At 42.4% G+C, this 21,080-nt stretch overlaps 1 pseudogene; it reads left to right on the forward strand.

Moving 5' to 3' along the window:
* The first annotated feature begins 3,729 nt into the window (after window positions 1-3,729).
* LOC110285894 (protein cornichon homolog 1 pseudogene) lies at window positions 3,730-5,049 on the forward strand (annotated as a pseudogene).
* The last annotated feature ends 16,031 nt before the right edge of the window (window positions 5,050-21,080 follow it).

The raw sequence follows: 21,080 nt of genomic DNA on the forward strand, positions 1-21,080 counted from the left end.
GCACACTTAAAATGGTAGCTTTTCTTTTTATTACCATGCTGAAACAAACAAGCAAGCAAGCAGATATTGGAGCACGAGTCTTGCAACCATTGTCATGGGAAGAGGGCTTCCTGACAGAATAGCAGGAAACACTTTAGTTACACATGTGAGTACCACAGAGAAACTGTAAATTACAATGAATAGCCCCAGAGATTGGGTTATGTCAAAGAACAAAATGGACTGAAGTGCCAATGAGGACATGGAAATCAACTCATCATTGCCCAAATTAAAAGCTCACTATTGATCTGAAGAACAAAGTGAAGATGGCTGAAGAGTGAACCAGGGAGCTGGCAGACCAAGCAAAGGAGCTTCCCAGGGAGCAACACAAAAAACAAGATGTCGAGGTATAGTGGGAAAGATTCAAGATGTGGCAGAAACATCCACAAGCCAGGCTGTTGGTATGGTAGGGGTAGGCTAGAGAACAGGGAGACATTATCAAGGGAATTTCCTGAGTGGAGACTCAACTCTTTACAAGAAGAAAGACACACAGAGTGCCTCCTATGAGGGAAGGTACAATCAAACCCAGGAAAGGGACCTGAATTCTAAGAAAAAGAGAAATCTGAAAGTCTCCAGCAAGGGACTGGGAAAAGAACGAAAACAAAGTTAACACCGGGATTTTCATCTCAGATTAATGACAGAGGTCAATGAAATATTTTGACAATGCTAAGAAAAATTATTTTGAGCCCATAATTCTATATTTAGCTAACCACCATTCAAGCCTACGGGCAAAATTAAACTATATTTAGATAATTAGGGCCTTCAAAAGCTTACAGTAAGAACTTAGACTGAAATAATTGCCTGCAGACAAAAAGAAAAAGAATTCAAGAATAATTTATAAGTGTTCTAGTTACTTCTAAGTCATTGTTGATAATGTACTTGTAAAGTCTAATGTAGGTGCCTCTTAAGAAAAAATGGGTTTATCCCCTAGGTTCCCCTCAGAGTGGAGCCTTCAGCCTCCGGCCATCCCACATGACTCAGGGGAAGATCACTTGGGGACATCTCTTTCTTTGGATGGTTTTCATCTAATACCTACATACCTGAGGACAGGAAGCTGTGTCTTTTTATCTTAGTCACTGTCCTGTTGCTGTGAAGAGGCACCATGGCCAAGGAAACTCTTATAAAAGAAAGCATTTAAAAGGGGCTTGCTTTCAGCTTCAAAGGGTGAGTCCATTACCATCATGGCGGCGGAAAGCAGTCAGGCACAGTGTTGGGACCGGTAGCTGAGAGCTTTACATCACAATCCCCAGGCAGTGGGCAGGACAGACAGACAGACAGACACAGAAAGACAGAGAAACAGAGACAGACACAGGGTCTGCTGTGAGCTTCTGAAACCTCAGAGCCTACTCCCAGTGACACACCTCCTCCAACAAGGCCACACTTGCTAATCCTTCCCAAACAGTTCATCAATGGGGACTAAGCACACACACAGGTGAGCCTGTGGGGGTCACTTTCATTCAACCCACTACACTTCCAGTTTGCCAAGCTCTGAAGATGGAAATCATAGAGAATGACTACTGATTCTCTTTAGGAGAATCTGAGGCAAAGGTCTGTAAATGGGAAGAAAGAGGCTGTTTCCCATTTGCAAGCCTACTCCTAATGTGCTAAACATATCTAAGTGTTCCCTGCGGCTAGATGTGGAGCTATTTTTGGAACATAAATATGTGAATATTTAAATGCTAAACACTGACTTCCGTTTACACGTAAATCGAAAACAACTAAGCATAATACAAGAAAAAGTCATCATAGCAACGAAGGAGTATTTGTACATGCTTGTGTGTATATACAGACACATACTACACACACCCACACATACACACACACACCTCAGCACTAGGGTTTTACAGGAGATATAGGCAAAGAATAGAGACCAGCCTGGGCTTTAAAAAAGTCTTAAGTCTCTCAATTGCTTTTGATTACTGTTTCTTTTTTCAGTAACAGCTTGCCCCACCCGTTATTGTTTTTTAAATGTGTAATTCAGTGGTTTTTACTATATTCATAGTTATGCAATTTGACTACCATTTTAGAACATTCTCATCCCCACCCCAAAATAAATCCTATACCACAAAACCATCCCTGTTCACTTGGTGGCTCTGATGTGGATTGATGAGCATGCTGCCGGGTGACGCAGAACTACAAGTCATGTGACTTTTCTGTGTCTGTCACTCCCTCTGCATTATGGATGGGGTTACTTCATAAAAACTTTAATCACCAATTGTTTGGTTACCCTAAATTCAGTTTGAATAGGCAAGGCAGGCTACTCCCGCCTCTGTGTGTGTGTGTGTGTGTGTGTTGGTGTGTTTCTCTTTTTCCTGTCCTACTCTTTTCATTTGAGACATTATCTCATATAGACCACATCAGCCCCCAGTTCTCTCTGTGGCCGAGAGGTTGGCCTTGACTCCCAACCTCTGCCTCTTCCTCCCATGCTGGTATGACAGGTGAGGATCTGTAATCCCACTCATTAAAGACAAATTGGGACGGCTGATGGTACAGCAGGTGAAGATGCCACAAAACAAGGGACCCACGTGTTAAGAGAGAACAGACACCTGCAACTTGTCCTCTGACCTCCACATATGCCTTGGTAGCATTTCTTCTAGGCTCCGCCCCACAGTTACCTGGCAACAGCCAGGTATGCCTGACTCACTATAAAATCACTATAAAGGGGGCTGCTTGCCCTCTCCTCTCTCTGTTGCTCCTCTTTTGCTCTTACTCTCTTGATCTTGCTCTGTCCTCTTGTCTCTTCTCCCCCATCTCCCTCCACATGCTCATGACCAGCCTCTCTCTCTCTCCCTCCCTCCCTCCTTCCCTCCCTCCCTCCCTCCCTCCCTCCCTCCCTCTCTCCCTCTCTCTCTCCACTTGGGTTCTGGGAACCAACCTGGGTCTTCTGCAAGAACAAATACTCTTAACCACTGAGCCATCTCTCTAGCCCATGTATGAGGTTTTGAATCAAGATCTTTGATCCATGTCAATTGAGATCTATGCAATGTGAGATGTGTACCCACTCTCATTCAACTGCAGGTGGATAGCCTGCTCTGAGCCCCGCTTGCTGAACAGGCTTTTTTCCACTGTAGGCTTGTGCAGGTGGCATTCACTTGGAAGGGAGGATTGTGGTGGGTTTTTTTTTTTTTTTTTTGGTTTTTTTTTTTTAATTATTACAGAAGTGTGTTTTTCTGAATTTATATAGCTTTCTTTATTCCAAAGTTGGAAAAGTCGTTTCTAATATTAACATAATTTTGTTTCACTCCTATAACTGTGATTGTTTCAAAAAATGTGAACATTGTTTAAAATAATGGCTACTTAATACAATTTAATATTGCTTTGTGGGCTTTTGCTCTGAGGACATAGTACCACTGGGGATGTTAACTCAAGATACAAGATACAGCATTTTAAAACCACTTTAAAGTGATTTTCTTTGTGTGTTTTTTGGCATCAACTGGGAATACAATTATGGTCATTTGTTTTCAATTTTAAAAGATTTGTATTTAATTTTTAAAATTAATTAAATTAGTCTTGTATGTGAAACATTTATATAGCTCTAAGCCCAAGCCATGTAACAAAATAATTTGATTGATGTCTCCTGTCATCCCTACCTGTTTCCCTCAAACTTTTCACACTGACATAGGCACTCAATTTTGTTAGGCTTGATTTATATTTCCTCTTCTTTGAAAGTATTAAGAATACACATCTGCGCGCCCGGCAGCTCCTCCCCGGCTATGGCGTTCACTTTCGCGGCCTTCTGCTATATGCTGGCGCTGCTGCTCACCGCCGCGCTCATCTTCTTCACCATCTGGCACATCATAGCATTTGATGAGCTGAAGACTGACTACAAGAATCCTATAGACCAGTGCAATACCCTGAATCCTCTTGTCCTTCCAGAGTACCTCATCCACGCGTTCTTCTGTGTCATGTTTCTCTGTGCGGCAGAGTGACTGACCCTGGGCCTCAATATGCCCCTTTTGGCTTACCATATTTGGAGGTATATGAGTAGACCAGTGATGAGCGGCCCTGGCCTCTATGACCCGACGGCCATCATGAATGCAGACATTCTAGCCTACTGTCAGAAGGAAGGATGGTGCAAACTCGCTTTTTACCTTCTAGCGTATTTTTACTCCCTATACGGCATGATCTATGTTCTGGTGAGCTCTTAGAACAACACAGAAGAATCGGTCCAGTTAAGTGCATGCAAAACGCCACCAATGAAGGGATTCTATCTAGCAAGGTCCTGTTTTTAAGAGTAGCCTATAGAATCTGATCAGTTACTGTAAAAAATGACTTCTTATTTTTTAAATGTTTCCACATTTTTTGCTTGTGGAAAGACTGTTTTCATATGTTCTACTTGGATAAAGAATTTAAATGGAATTACGTATAAATTAATATAAAATGATTACCTCCGGTGTTGACAGGTTGAACTTGCACTCTTAAGGAACAGCCATAACCCTCCGAGGGATTGCATTAATTTCTGACCGCCCTCAGCCGGTTGGAAGCTTGGTTTAGAGGACTTGTTGGGCTCATTTTGGTTTTATTGAAACGCCATCTAAATATAAGTTAGCTGTAGATAGGAGGTGCTTCTGGTGAACTGAGAGTGTCTATCTGACTCGTGAGGAACATCGTAGGCTCCCCACGTATCACTGTAGATGATTATATATGGACACAACAGTAAGAAGGGTGGGACCTCGTCCCTGTCGACTTGAATATTATCCCTATGTATTGCATGAGAGGGGTCTCCCTCATTCCATCACAGTAATACACTTGCTTTAATTCTTAAGACCAAGTGGTATAAACATGCCGAATTACCTGTAAAGAATGCATTTAAAGCTATTCTAAATGGGTTTTTATTTGTAAGACATTATTTACTAGGAAATTGGTTATATTAATGCTTACTGTTCTAATCCAGTGGTCAAGGTATTAAGAATTTGCAAGTACTTTAGATTTTCGAAAGTGAATGAGAGAACTGTGTAAACACCCCGCTGTTCCTTCAGTGCAACACAGTAAAACTCTGAAATGAAAAAAAAAAAAAAAGAATACACATCTGTGCCACCATCCTGCCAAGTGAAGATGCAGAAGTGTATCATGCTTTGTGTCTTTGTTCCCCCTGGGTTTTTTGAGACAGAGTTTCTCTGTGTAGCCCTGGCTGTCCCAGAACTCTCTCTGTAGACCAGGCTGTCCCTCGAACTCAGATTTTTACCTGCCTCTGTGCCCGCATGCATGGGCACGTGCATACAGGCTCCTGCAGAGGCCAGAAGGAGGAAGTCAGATTGGCTAGAGCTGGAGCTAAGGGGCGATCGTGAGCCATCTAACAAGGGAAGTGAGAAGCAAGCTTGGGTCCTCTGCAAGAGCAGCAAGTGCTCTAACTGCTGAGCCATCTTTCCAAGCCCTCCAATGCTTCTACTTAAAATATGTCAACAATAACTCAATACAATGTACAGAGATCCTCCTCAGTGCTTTTACAACTGTATGGTTAAGAAAGGTTTTACCAAAGTATTTGTTAGGGTTTTGTTGCTGTGAAGAGACATCGTGACCAAAGCAACTCTTACAAAGGAAAGCATTTAATTGGTTCTGTCTTACAGGTTCAGAGGTTTAGTCCATTATAATCATGGTGGGAAGCATGACAGCAATCCAGGCAGACATGGTGCTGGAGAAGGATCTAGGAGTTCTATATCTTGATCTGCAGGCAGCAGAGACTGTGTGCCACGAGGGGTATAGCTTCATCATAGGAGATCTCAAAGCCTGCCAACACACTTCCTCCAACAAGACCACACCTACTGCAATAAGGCCACACCTCCAAATAGTGCCACTCCCCATGGACCAAACATCCAAACACAGGAGTCTATGGGAGCCATACTCACTCAAACCACCACAACTAAAATAAAAATTCAGAGTGTGGGAATGTGTCAGCTAGAATCTTTTAAATGCTTGAATTTGCAATAAAAGCTGAATTATGGGACTCAAGAGTTCTCAGAGTCTTATCCACTCCTTACTGAGTATCATCTGATGTGGCACTGTGTTCCATAGGCCATTTTCATCCAAGTATATGCTGTACATTAAACATATCCCTCTACTCTACCATCCTCCCCTTCTTTGCCCCTCCCATTAGTCCCTTAGAGAGTTCTATTTCTACTTTCATGTCTATAGGTATATGGAATTTTACATAGAGTGGTGGTTTGAATAAAAATGGCTCCCCATGAAAGTGGTACTATTAGTAGATGTAGCCTTGTTGGAGGAAGTACATCACTGGAGAGTAGGATTCGAGGTCCCAGAAGCTCAAGCTAAGCCTAGTGTGTCTCAGTCTCTTCCTGCTGCCTGCTGTAGAACTCTCAGCTCCTTCTCCAGCATCATGAGTGCCTGCATGCCACCATGCTTCCTGCTATGACAATAATGGACTAAATGTTTGAACTGTACACCAGCCCCGATTAAATGTTTTCCTTTGTGAGAGTTGCCTTGATCATGGTGTCTTTGCCCAGAAATAAAACCCTAACTAAGACACATAGCCTTATAAATCTAGGATCTGCAATGAGAGAAAATGTGGTTATTGTCTTTCTGAGGCTGGCTTAGCACTTTTAATATGATCATCGCCAGCTGCATCCATTTCCCTACAGATATATTTATGGATGAAAAAAATCCATTGTTTATTCAAGCCATGTTTTCTTTATCCATCCTTCATCACTAAGCATCTAGATTGGTTCCAGAAGTTTGCTATCGTGATGAGAGTTGCAATCAACAGAGTGCTGGTGTCTCTGTGCGACGTGTGCTTGAAGTGCACAAGGCTTTGTCTTCTCTGAACACGCTATGTGTGATGGCACAGGGGTGTGACACCAGTGCTGGGGGAGGGGCACATAAAGAGGGATCTCTGGAGCTCAGTGGCTGCCAGCCTAGCTAAATCTGTGAGTTCCAGGTTCACTGGGAGACTTTGTCTCAGAAAATGATATGGAGAGTGACTGAAAAAGGCACATGATATCATTATCTCTAATAGATGTACACATGAACACGTGCACAGAGAAAGATGGCTGCAATAAAAGATACAGATAATATGTAGTGGCAGAGATTTAAAAAGCTAACACCTGAGAACATTACTGGTGGAAACATAAACAGGTCAACATTTTGGAAAACACTTTGGTATTTCCTCAAAACATTAAACAGAATTACCAGATGATAGCAATTCCACACTCGGGTGCTGTGGTAGTTCATTTTATGTGTCAGGTTGGCTGGGTCTCAGTGCTAAGATATTTGGTTAAACATTATCCTAAACCTTTCTGTAAAGGTATTTTGTGGGTAAAACTAAGAGTGATCAGCTGAGGCCATTGTTCTGAGCAGGATCCAAGGGCTGAGTAATATGACTTCCTGAAAACACTCTCTCTCCTAGTCTTCCTTTCCCTTCTTCCTCCTTTTTCTTCTTCCTTCCCATTTTCTTCCTTTATCCTCTTCCTCTCTTTCCCACCTATCTCTCGATCAACTCAGCTTTTCTCTCAGTTAAAACACACACGTTAAGGGAACATGGCTGTCCCCATCTTGTAAAAAAAAAAAAAACCACATCTTGTAAGTTACCTAATCAAAGTGGAAAATGGAAAGTATCCCTTTTATGTAACTTTTCCAATAGTTACATATTAATCCAAGGAAGGAGTCTCATTGTCCTAGTTAGACCTAGTGCCTCTCTTAGGGTTTCATTGCTATCAAGAGGCACCATGACCAAGGTAACTCACATAAAGGAAAATGTTTAATTGGGGCTGGCTTACAGTCTCAGAGGTTCAGTCCATTCAGTTATGGGGGGAAGCATGGCAGCGACCAGGCAGACATGGTACTAGAGGAATGGAGAGTTCTACATATTGATCTGAAGGTAGCAGGAGGAGGCTGATTCATCAAAGTCTACTTACACAGTGATGCACTTCCTCCAACAAGGCCACACCTCCTACTAGTGGCATACTCTGTGGTCAAGCATTAAAAAACATGAAACTATGGGGGCCAAACCTATTCGCAGTACCACAGTGCCCATCCCTGTGGTGAGCACATTGTGCAGCGCCTTTACCTTGGTCTTTCTGAAACTACTGGGAATGTAGGCGACCTCCCCAAAAGCATAAAAGTCCCAAGCTAGTAAAAATTACAGATGTCTACTATAACTAAAATGTGACTTGCCAAAATGACTTCTAAGAAAAACTGACTCTACCACCAACCATAAATTAAAATTTAAAAGTTATCTATTACCCACTACAAGAGGCACAGGTCAAAGGTAGGTCTGGTGACACGTACCTTTAATCCCAGTACTCAAGAGACAAGGCAGGCAGATTTCTAAGTTTAAGGGTAGCCTGTCAACAAAGTAAGTTCCAGGATAGTCAACAAGACACAAAGAAAGCCTGCCTTGAAAAACCAGAGAAAAGGAAAAAAAAAATAAAAATAGGGGAAAGAAGCCATTCATTGTTGTCTGGGGGTAGGGGACACACCTTTAATCCTAGGACTCAGGAGGCAGTGAGTTTAAGGCCAGCTTGCTATACAAAGCAAGTTTCAGGATAGCCAAGGCTGTTATACAAAGAACCTGGTCAAAAAAAAAACAAACCGAAACAACAACAACAAAAAAAGGCACAGCTCTGAACTGTTTTACATAGCTAAGAAAGAATAAGTCACTCCTGAGTAACTTACATCATTCCATCTCCATAAAAAGAGAAGTACAGAATTGAACAAAATGCAATGCCATAGAGAAAATTGCAGGCAAATTTAATTTGTGATTATAGATGCAAAAGTTCTTACGGAAACACTAGAAAGTCAAGTCTAATAAGATACAAAAGGCCTAAAACAGAACAAGGCAGCACAACCCAGTGAGGTTTACCCTAGCACATTACGGATGCATTTTACTATACTTGACAGATTAGGTGGGGGGAAAATAATTCAGTCTTGTCAACAGATTCCATCATATTTTTATTTTATTCTCTGCACATGACTGTTGATTGCACTGTGGGTGTTGGTGCTGTGTGGGCGAGATGCTTACCGAAGGCAGAACAGGTGCAAAGCTGACAACACCACAAAATTCAAGATTGGCCACACGGAAAGAAAAAGTTTCCTTACACAACTAGAATACCCAAGGTCATCAATTCTTAGGAGTCAAGATTGCCACATTAAAAAAATATATATATATGAAAATACATATTTTTATGTAAAATTAGTATTTGAGATGGAGGTATAAAAGTCTTTGTTCAAACGATACCACTACAAACGTCATTTCCCGCCTGCCATGTGTTTCCATCAGAACCCATGATATTCCTTTCTTTTCTTTTTTCTTTTTTTTTTTTTAAGATTTATTTATTTATTATATGTAAGTACACTGTAGCTGTCTTCAGACAGTCCAGAAGAGGGCGCCAGATCTCGTTACGGATGGTTGTGAGCCACCATGTGGTTGCTGGGAGTTGAACTCTGGACCTTCGGAAGAGCAGTCGGGTGCTCTTACCCACTGAGCCATCTCACCAGCCCTCTTTTCTTTTCTTTTCGGCTCGATATTCCTTTCTTAAATTTTCTTTTCTAAGGCGAGATTCTCTAACAGACTCATTTGCTCTCATAGCCTTTGTATCCAACTTACAGTGTGTGTGCATTGCTTTTCCTCTACAGCAGTGGTTCTCCACCTTCCCCACTCTGCGAGCCTTGAACACAGTTCCTCACATTGTGGGGACCCAACCAGAAAATTATTTTTGTTGCTACTTCATAACTGTAATTTTGCTACCGTTATGCATTATAATGCAAAGATCTGTGTTTTCTAGTGGTCTTGGGTGACCCCTGTGAAAGGGCCATTCAACTCTCAAAGGGGGCTGAACCCACTGGTTGAGAACTGCTGGTGTTCTACAGGCTAAGCAAGGACCTCTTTGTACTGCACCCTTGTGTTAGCTCGCACTCATTAGGAACACAGTGATTGTTCATGTTGATATGGCAAAGAGACTATAGACTAACAGGTAAGAGGGTTAAAAATGAAAGAGTAGAGGAAAGGGCTGGTGGAGACAAGAATAAGACCCTCTCCTTTAGGTGGGTTAGCCTACTTATCTGAACGCCTTGTGTTTCAACGTGGTTGAAAAAGCAAAAACACTAGATAGAGCAGAGCATTAAGTACTGATATCTGGTCAACTTCCAGGGCAGCCAGGAAAATGCCCCTCCCCCTTACAAAACAAGGACACTGTGGGACCATTGCTGCTATTTTACAGGATTTTGGTTTGTATCTTTCTTTTTCCTCACTGTATTGGTTAATTTTAACTGCCAACTTGAGTTGACCATCCAGATCCGGCTTATAATGCGGGTATATGCAGGGAGAATTAGTTGTTACTTTACGTGGGAAGACCACTGTGGTACCTTTCCCTGCAAAGAGTCCTGAACCGTATGAGAGAGGAGAAAGCTAGCTTAGCAAGCGAAGGGCCATTTGGTGTCTCTGTCTGCTCTTGACTGTGAATGTGATTCGGCTAGCTTCTCAGGTCCCTGTCTTGATTTCCTCAAAATAATGGAGTGTACCTTGTCACTATAAGCCACACAAACCCTTTCCTGCCCTGTGTGGCTCTGTATCAGGGTATCTTATCTCAGCAACAGAAACAAAACCAGAACACACATCTGCCAGCAATTTCTCAAGTAATCTCTTGCTCTTCCTTTGGTTAGATCCCTATTGTGGCCTTCCTTTTCTTCTGCTTTCCCTTCCCTACAACCAGACGGTTCTCCTGGAAGGTACCAGCCAGAAGCCAAAAGAACTGAGAAGGCCTTAGACTTCACAGAATGCATTCCTGTCTGTCCTCTGTGGTACAGGGATAAAACAGAACAGGGGTTAAATTGCACTCTAAGCGTTTGAGCCCTACAGACTCATAAGGATGATAGGGACTGTACTACCTGCTCCCACAGAGGGTTACTGGATGGATGGTCTTGCCTGGTTCACAACAGGCACTTGACAAATAACGCTCACCAGGAAGCTATGAGAAGCCTAGAAGAGGCTAGAAAAGGCCTCTTCCAGCGTCCCTTTCCAAGCCCTTGCCCCCGACTTATAATTAGAGGGGAAAGAAGAGACAGGTACAGGCGAGCAAAGCAACACTATGATTTCAACCACCTTTACTTCGTTCTGTGGTCCTTGGGATTTAACTTAGGGAGGGCTTCATACATGCTAAGTCAGCATTGTGCCTCTGAGCTACATACCTGTGCTCTGCAATATAAGGCTTCGATCTAGCTTAGCTATCATGTTAAAAATCAAAGACGACGTAGAGCTTCCTCACTCAGCCATGTAATGCCAGCACTAGAAGGCCTGGGACAGTTCAAGGGCAGGCTGAACTATATAGCTAGACCCTCTTAAAAAAAAAAAATCAAGGACTCAAGAACAGGATAGCTTTTATTGCAGATGCCAAATCTTATAATTCATTACAGAAAAGGTATCTAAGCAATAACAATGCATTTTGGAATAAGGGGGGGGGGTGGACAAGGAAAATACTCAGGGACAATAACTTCCCCAAAGCTGGCCTTCTCAGATTCCAGACCCACTTCTCAAAGGAAGAGGAAGCCTGATAGTGCCATCTCTCCCTGAGCCCCAGTGTCATTGTATTTCCAGGGTCTCAGAAGCCAACAGAACCTCTTGTTTCTCAGACGATGTACAAACACAACAAACTCCCCCAGCTCAGGGGAGTTCTTTGGAAGAGGGCGTAGGAAGAGCTTTGCCTAACTAGGTAAGTTTCCAGCGATCTTCTATCTGTCCTGCACGAGATACAGAAACAAGAATGCCCAGAGAGCCACCCTAGTGATAAGGGGTTAGAAGCTATTGGGAAATGTCTTCAGAGCCAGGAAAACCCTTTGCAGAGGAACTTCTATCAGCATTGTTCATCAAAGGGGGGAAATATGATTTCACCACAAAAATTCTTCACTCTTTTTTTTTTTGTTGTTGTTGCTGCTGTTGTCGCTGCTCAGCCCTGATCGTATCTGGTTCCGATGTTAGTGAATCTCGGTTTAAGTCATAAAGAGAAAACATCCCAGTTATCAGTGGAGATGTTTCATCTGCCTTCCTGTTAGCATGAGTCATGGCAGAAAATCCAATGCTTGTGAAAAGAAACCACAATCCAGTAATGAACTGTCTAAACCTCCGTGCCCAGCACGATCAGCAACACGTTCTACTATATAAACTCTTTTAGCGCCTGCTATGTCCCCGTACCGCCCCAGGTTTTATGGGTAATTAAAATTAAATACATAAATATGTAAGTACAGGATGTAATGGCTGGCCCTGAAGAGTGTTTATGTGTTATTTTCTTTATAAGGAAATCAGCATTCTTTTTATAAGGTCTCTGATGTTGAGACATTGGGGGGGGGGGGAGGGAGCAATCCAAAATAGCTCAGCTTCTATTTGTCTTTAGAACAGAGATAAATGACATTAGCATTAATATTCGAGTTTCATCAGCAGTAAGCTTCCCTCTTTGCTTGACCACAGGCAGTCTAGCCTCTCAGAACCTCTCCTTCAAAGCTGTTTCCTGGAGCTTTCAAAAGGCCTATTAATACTCACAAAAGGAGCCAAAGATGTGAGATGCTGAACCCATTTGATCCAGCCTCAAAGGGTGCAATGCTCAGAAGAGCCTTTCCACTCCCTGCCCTGTTTGACTAAGCACTAAAAGTACATCCAGGGACCGGGCCACTCTGGCCATGATGAATACCCATCCAGCCATCCCATAATAACTTTGAAACACAAGAACTGTGCTATCTGAACTCACTAATGGTCCAGGACCAAGCCTCTTGTTCTCAGGGCTCCATGACCACCAGGCAAGCCAGGGCCTTGACTGTATCATCAGACTAGCCTGAGCCTAGCCCTGACCCAGCTAAGACATCCTGGAACTATTACCACTAAGTGTTAAAGGATGGACAAATATTACCGTAGGCATGTGGGTCTCTCTCTCTCTCTCTCTCTCTCTCTCTCTCTCTCTCTCTCTAGATTTATTTTAGTTATATGAGTACACACCAGAAGAGAGCATCAGATCCCAGTACAGATGGTTGTAAGCCACCATGTGGTTGCTGGGAATTGAACTCAGGACCTCTGGGAGAGCAGTCAGTGCTGCTAACCACTGAGGCATCTCTCCAGCCCAGAAAGAAGGCGTCATCAAAGCAAATTAGTAATTAGCTTCCCAATTGAGGGTGAAATATATGATAAGAAGGCTCCTTAATGTGTCTTCACAAGAAAAAAAATCCATATTATCTGCAAAAATTAATGTATTTTTATTTCTCTTTTTTCTTGTTGATGTTTTTGCTGTTGTTTTAAGACAGGGTTTCTCTGTTTAATAGAGCCCTGTCTGTCCTGGAACTAGCTTTGTAGATCAGGCTGGCCTTAAACTCACAGAGACTCATCTGCCTCTGCCTCCCCAGTGCTGGGGCTAAAGGCATGCACCACCATGCCTACCCATGCCTAGTATAACTTGTCTTATGTCAAAAAGCTTATTAAAAGTTTATGTCAGATTATTCTGTGCCCGGGGCTGGAAGCAAGCAGCAAGAGCAACAGGGTGGAGATAATCTGCTTCAGGAATCCTAAGAGTCTCAGTGTAGCAATTTGGTCACAATTCAGTTCCCAAAGTAATGAGGTCCCCAAAAGGCGGGACATGAGATGTTGACATTTCCTGAGCAGTTTCCTGTGCTAAGCATTGTGCTGTGGAGTTTACATGCCTGTCTCACATGATGTAAACAGGCTTTGACATAGGTACTATAATGACCACCACCCTGGAGACAGGAAATCTGAAACCAAGGAAATGTGCCAGGACCTTTAACCAGCAAGAGGTACGTACCATATAAGAATTCAGCCAGAGGCCAGACAGTGGTGGCGCACGCCTTTAATTCCTGCACTTGGGAGGCAGAGGCAGGCGGATTTCTGAGTTCAAGGCCAGCCTGGTCTACAGAGTGAGTTCCAGGACAGCCAGGGCTACACAGAGAAACCCTGTCTCGAAAAACCAAAAAAGGAAAAAAGAAAAAGAAAAAATCCAGCCCGAGGCTTAGGGCCTCCCTGAGGAAATCAGTCTGGAGCTTGGAGCTTGGATTTTGCTAAGTTTGATAACTCCTCTTCCTAAAGGGTCATTGACTCATACCATCTTGTAAACATAGGGAGGTGCAACCTACTTCTCAGGACATGGGGAGGAGTGTCTGAAACAACTATTGCTGGACCCCGGAAGCAGGGCTGTGCTTCTGCAGAATCCAGTTCTAGGACAGGCATAGCGTGAAGGAAGTCAGCGTCGTTACCAGCTGCAGTGACCATGTGCTCTGGGGCATCAAAAGAATGAGACAGTACGGTGGATTCACTGGCCCCTGAAAAAGGAAATTTGTGTCTACTGGACTTACATAAAACATTTTTTTAACCTTTGTTTAAAATTACCCAAGTTGAGGACACAGGAGCGGTTCATTTTCTGTCTGTCTGTCTCTCATTCATTTGCATTATATTTGCCTCAGTACCCAAAACTGTGGGGTTTTTTTTCCTACATACTCGCCCTTATCAATCACGCCGAAATCTCTCAGACCATGCATTACACTTTGATTCTGGGAGATTGGCATCTGCCTTTTCATATTTCCCTAAAGTACTTTTGCTCAGCGCGATTCCATGAAGAAGTCGTCAGTCTAAGCTGTAATCTCATGACCATCTGTGCAGGTCCTAATTTCTCAGGATTCAGGTAAAACCCTCATGAAACGCTTGGTTCACATGATCCTCTGGTGCCACCGTTTAGCAGTTAAACTTTTGGTTGCTCCAATAGGAAGTTTTCTTTAAAGAATAGAATGGAATCTAGTTTCTAAAGTCAACTGCCACATCTACTTCTTTGCTGATCCATCTCCTCATGTTGAGTTGAGGAAAAACGTTTTGTGGTTGTTGTTGTTGTTTTGGTTTGGTTTGGTTTGGTTTGGTTATTTTTGAGGTGGTACCTGAGATGCCCTAAGTACAGGGCCCGAGGGAGTCAGTGGGTAGGTTACCACTGTTTTTTCTCAATAGCATTACAGTGAAATAATAAAATACCAATGCACTCAACAAGGATTCTTCCCTGATAGAAAAAAGATGCAGGCTCGAGAAGAAAACCTAAAGTCTGTTCTTCTAAAAGCAGCAGTTGGAAATCAAAAGCTCATGTCTAAATTTACCAGAATCCTTAGGAAGTTTGCCAGACAGACGATTCCCATAAGTAAATACTTGCATCAGATACATATTTCAGTTCAGTGGGTGTGGTTTGCAAAGCTTTCAGATCTCCATTGCCTTGACATTCATTTTAGTGATAAATAGCAAACATACAGAAAAAATGAAAACTCGAACCAGGATCAAGACTCTACACAAATGACATGCACAGGAAACTGATCAGATCAGGACAGGACAAAGCACGCAGAAAGCCTTTTCTCTCCCTAAATCCAAATGCCGCACACATGCCCCAACCCCCATGCTAAACATCCCGGGTATTGACAGTCTAAACTGTGTTTTGTTTTCTTGAATTAGATATTAATAGAATTATACAGCCTGTACTTTCCTGCTTCTTCTTTCTTTGTTCAATACTGTGTGTGCGAAATCTATTTTGTCATTATTGGTGGTTTGTGAACTTCTATTATGGTAATAAGCGCTTAGGTTATACACAGTTAGAGTTGTGGTTTCTTTCTGTTGAATCTGATACCACTGAACTAAAGTGATTTGAAAGTAGCTGCCATACTGCCTTTCTGTCTGCTGCTCCCACATACAAAATCGTATCTTACACAGATAAGAGAGCAGCAGCCATCTGTTGGACAGGTTAAATTTTCAAGCAATTTTTGCAGATGAAGAGCAGCCAGGCTATCACTGCATTCTTCATTACCTTATGATGATACAGAATGGCACCCCAATGGGAATGATTAAAAAAGGGGGGGCCAACAGCAGCCCACCCCAAAAAGTTATCACTTTACAGAGACCACTCCCCAAAATTTTTAAGTTTATCCAGGGGAAGAAAATCTCTTAGGTCTCAGCCATAACTACAGACACAGTCTGGTTATTTTAACATGCAACTAGTGAGCTGATTGAGTTTGAATTGTATTTTGATGACTATTACTAGTTCCCAAACAAAACTAGGCGATCACCTTCAGAGCAACAACCTTCTCAGCACACTGTTTCAACATCTGCTCACAGGTTCCAGAGAGCACCTTCCTCTTTTCGCCTATGTGGAAGAAACAAATCTTCGGGGCTGCATTCGTTCTGGTCCAAATTCACAAGTTCCAGTACCCAGTGGTGGTAATAACAGCAGTTCTGATCCCCTGACTCTCCCTCCTGAGCGATTACAGGCACACACCAACACCCCCAGTTTTACTCCATGCTAGGAATTTGAGAATCAAACCTAGGGATTCCTTTAGGCTGTGAAGGCACTCTACCGCCTGAGCCACTTCCCCAGCCCAGAAGCGGAAGATTTCTTTTTTTCCAAAAAAAAAAAAAACAAAAAACAAAAAACAAAAAACCCTTATATTATGCCATCTTAATTCCAAGACCAGTAACAATCAGATTCCAAATAAAAATGAAGTTTTTTTAGAGGAATATATTATAGGCATGAACTAAATTGCCTACTGGTTTTATAAAATCACCGTGTACAAATGTCTAAAGAGTAAGAAGGTAGATTGCTTGTAACTTCACTAACGCTCTCTGGCACAGAATTGAAACCCAGTTGGAAATGCTAAGAGGATGGATCCCCTGGGCCCTGGAGTCTTTCTCAGGCTCCAGGCCAGGACCAGAAACTAGTAGAGGTGGCATGTTGTCTGTCTAGTTTCCAGGAAAGTCCCAGTGGATACGGTGAAACCCAGGATGCTTCACACACCCCAATTAGGAAATGGCCGCACATTCTGAATGCTTCGATTGAAAAGATGTTCTTCTCCAAGGTAATGATTTTTTTTCCCTCCATTTTTCCTTGGAGCCTGCCATTGGTGCTGGTAAGAGTGAATCTTTCTGAGATGGAACCCAATTTAAGGAAGTAAATACTGGAAATGCTCACAGTTTACTTTTGTGGTCAGTAACCCCAACCACTTTCTTCCCATTGGGGAACCACTCATGACTTCTGGTTGCTCATGAATTTCTGGGAAGCACCAGATTTGGGGATTTCAGCCCTACCATCCTAATTTTCTCCACAATAAAATTGTACATTTATCATTGATTTCAGAAGTGAGCAGGGTTCTTTTTTCCTTCACATTTTTGGTAGTGATAGCATGCCAGAATAAACACAGAGAATTACTGTGGAGACAAGAATTGTGGTGCGTCCAGTATTGCACAACTAAATGTGATATCACAAAACATTTCCCTGAAGGTTTAATCATGCATGTATGTTGGTTTCAGTCTGCATGTATGTGCAACTTCATGCAAGCTTTGAAGACTCACAAGACTGTCAGGTGATTGAGAGCTCTTGTCTGCTGTAAATCTTTTCTCTTAATGTTTTTTTGGTGTGGGTTGTGTGAGCCATGGTGAGTATGTGGAAGTCAGGGGACAACCTGAGGGATTCAGTTCTCTCCTTATGTCTCCTGAGGATGGAACTCAGGTCACTGGGCTCAGTAGCAATCACTTTTAACTGCTGAGGCTCTCCCAAATCTGCTACTGTCTATTCTAGATTGAATTCTCCTATTTTCCAAGAGTGGGATCTACAGACTTTGATGTCCAGAGAATAAAACACACAAATACCCATACACACACACACACACATCTATATATGTACATGCATGCACACACACACACATATATACATGCATACACACATACATATACACACACACACATATATATACAAATACATGCATACACACATACACATATATATACACACACACACACTTATACACACATACATGCACACACACACACACATATACACCAGGCTTCCACAGGGACAGGCTCATCAGTCACCACTGGTTTCCACTCCACATTCCATCCCTACTGGACTGTCTTCGGGATACCTTCATGCAGTTATCATCTATACTATCTATGACAGCAAGGCTTTCTTCTAGAATTTCTCATTAAGGCTTCCCCAAGGCTGTCCCTGGGATGGATCCTTCTTTCCTTCACTCTTCTAAACTATGTCTGTGATTGTTTATTTAGCTTCATTTCTTCATCGTAAGATCTGCTTGCAAACTGTCTTAGTTGATGCCCTAACGCTGTGAAGAGACCATGACTATGGCAACTCTTATAAAGGAAAACATTTAACTAGGTTTACTTACAGATCGGAGGTTTAGTTCTTGCTAATGGACTAAACCTCATGAGGGAGCATGGCAACATACAGGCAAACATGGTGCTGGAGAAGTAGCTGAGAGTTCTACATCCAAATCCATAGGCAGCAGGAAGAAAGAGAGAGCCACTGGGCCTGGCTTGGGCTTCTAAAACATCAAAGCCCACCCCAAGTGACACACTTCCTCTAACAAGACCACACCTATCCCAACAAGGCCACGCCTCCTAATCCCTGTTGAGTAATGCCACTCCCTAATGACTAAGCATTCAAACTATGAGTCCATAGGGATCATTCCGATCCAAACCCCCTCAGACCATCAGCATGTCTCTCAATGCATGAAGACACTTCACAGCTGTGTTTTCATCTTTCTAAGAAGCCTGTTGTGGCTGTAAAAGCTCAGCCGTTCATTGTGAATTTTCACCGAGGTTCATCTCCTCTAACTGATCCTTCTTATGCCTCCTCAGCTCCCTGTTTACCAGGCAATAGGATAGTTTCAGCTTCATTGCGGTCTGATGGGACTGCCATCATATGTGTAGCCCATCTCTAATGAAGATGGTGTCTGGTTGTACCTACACCTGTGCTCCTACTGCAGTAGAACATCACTATCACTCTACAATCTTCCCTGGGGCCAGGCTCTTCTCATCAATGTCACTCCATAACTCTAGTCCTCTACTGTTATGTTTTTTCACTATAGATTGGTTTAGCTTAATCTAGATTTCCTGTGAAGTGCAATGGCAGTGCTTGCTCTCCTGTGCTGGGGCTCATTCTTGAGTCATTTATGTTGGTGCATGCCCAGTAGCCCATTCTTTTATATTGCTGAGTAGCATTTCAAGTGTGACATTTACTTCTCCAGTTTTCTGTTTGTGATATTTTTTTGTGGTGATTTGAATGAAAATGGCCCCCATAGGCCCATAGGGAATAACACCTAGATGCTGTGGCCTCGTTGGGGTAGGCGTGGCCTTATTGGAGGAAGTGTGTCACTGGAGGTAGGTTTTGAGGTTTCAGAAGCTCAAGCCAGGTCCATTTGGCTCATTCTCCCTTCTTGCTACCTGCCTATCCAACACCATGTCAGCCGTACTTCCCACTATGAAACAATGGACTGAATCTTTGAAACTGTAAGCCAGCCCCTATTAAATGTTTTCCTTTATAATAATTGCTGTGGTTATGGTGTCTCTTCACAGCAATAGAACTAAGATGCCATCTCTTCAGTACCTCCCATTTCTTTATTTGCTAGTAAGATCTCTAGTGAGTTTGTAATTTGGACGCTGTTTTTTTTCTGGATTTTCCATTTTGTTCTACTGCCCTCTTGACTTCCCTCCCCATACCCTAAATAAACTCTATTCTATACTATACTGTCATGTGGCTTGTCTCTCAGGGTCCCACATGGGTTCATGAGGTACCCCTTCCTTCATACCTGACTACACCTCCATAGAACATATCCCTCCTCTCTTTATCTGCTAATTGTACTTTTTTTTTTTTACAATGAGTACATTTTCCTTTATCTTCATGACTGTGAGAATGCTGATAAAATCTTTAAAAGCTTTACTAACTCCATATGGATGAGTCATCAAACCGTTGTCAATTTCCATTTCCGAAGATTTGTCTCTTGACCATAGAACCCCATTTTTCAATGTAGACATTTTTTCTGAACATTTGGATTATATGCTAGTCAGATGTGCTGAGACAAAATACCCAACATGAACACATTAAAAAGAGGAATGGTTTCCTTGGGCTCAGTCTCAGAGGTTCCAGTCCATCACAGCACAGAAGACATGGTAGCTGGGAAGCCATGAGAAGGAGACAGCATCCTCTCTCCCTATCATAATTTCTGAGTCTCCAGACTAAAGGTCTGACCCTGACCACATTCAGGGTGGGTCTTCCCTCCTGGGAAGAAGGTTTCCAAGACAACATAGTCAACCTACCAATTGCTACTTGAGGGCAAACATGGCAAGGTGGAAAGCCACTCAGTAGACCCAGTGCAAGGAAAAGCACTGTGATCTTGATGAGAATTTTTATGGTGCCATAGTGGGAATGAAAGAGAGAAGCCATTCCTGACACTGAGCACTGTGCTTGGGAACTGAGAACACAGAATAGGAGCTATGTCCAGCACTGTGTGGCATTCATTGTAGTTCATCTCGTTAAATCCTCACTTAAACTGACTTCGGCTTTCCCTACTGAGTTGTATTTATTAATTGCATTTAATATTTGTTGAGAGGCTGTGTGGCAGATACTGTCTCAAGAGCTGAGGCTATATCTGTGAAGAAAGCAAATAACTGTGCTCTCTAGGAACTTAAATTGCTGTGGAAACTAACAGACCATAAGCATTAATCCTAAGGGTCAAATTTTGATTATAAATAAGAAGCTGTAAAATTATATTGGATATTGGAGATGTACGTGCTGTGGAAAAAGAAAGCCAATGAGAATCTAAAAGGTAGGTAAAGAAGGAAATTGAAGTACAGTGTATCAAATTATACAAAAATACAAAATATACATTAGAATGACAAAAATAATAGAAAACTTTAAACTTTCAAATGTGTAGGAAGAAGTAACACATTCTTAAAAAGCCAGGGATATTCTTACTACTCATTGTCTACTGTGGCCTTGGGTAAGGATCATTTTAATCTTTTAAATGTGATTTCTTTCTTCCAGCTGCAATAGCAGAAATCCCCTGGTCAGAGCTCCCTGTGATGTGTCTTAATAACACAGAGCTAAAGGGAATTTCAAATATCAAATGGAAACCCCCACACTGTCAGTTAGAAATTCCCTTCAGGGCTGGTGAGATGGCTCAGCAGGTAAGAGCACCCGACTGTTCTTCCAAAGGTCCTTAGTTCAAATCCCAGCAACCACATGGTGGCTCACAACCATCCTTAACAACATCTGACTCCCTCTTCTGGT

The sequence above is a fragment of the Mus caroli genome, unplaced genomic scaffold (genome assembly GCF_978045245.1).
Source record: "Mus caroli unplaced genomic scaffold, Mus_caroli_1 scaffold_20, whole genome shotgun sequence".
Classification (NCBI taxonomy): Eukaryota; Metazoa; Chordata; class Mammalia; order Rodentia; family Muridae; genus Mus; species Mus caroli.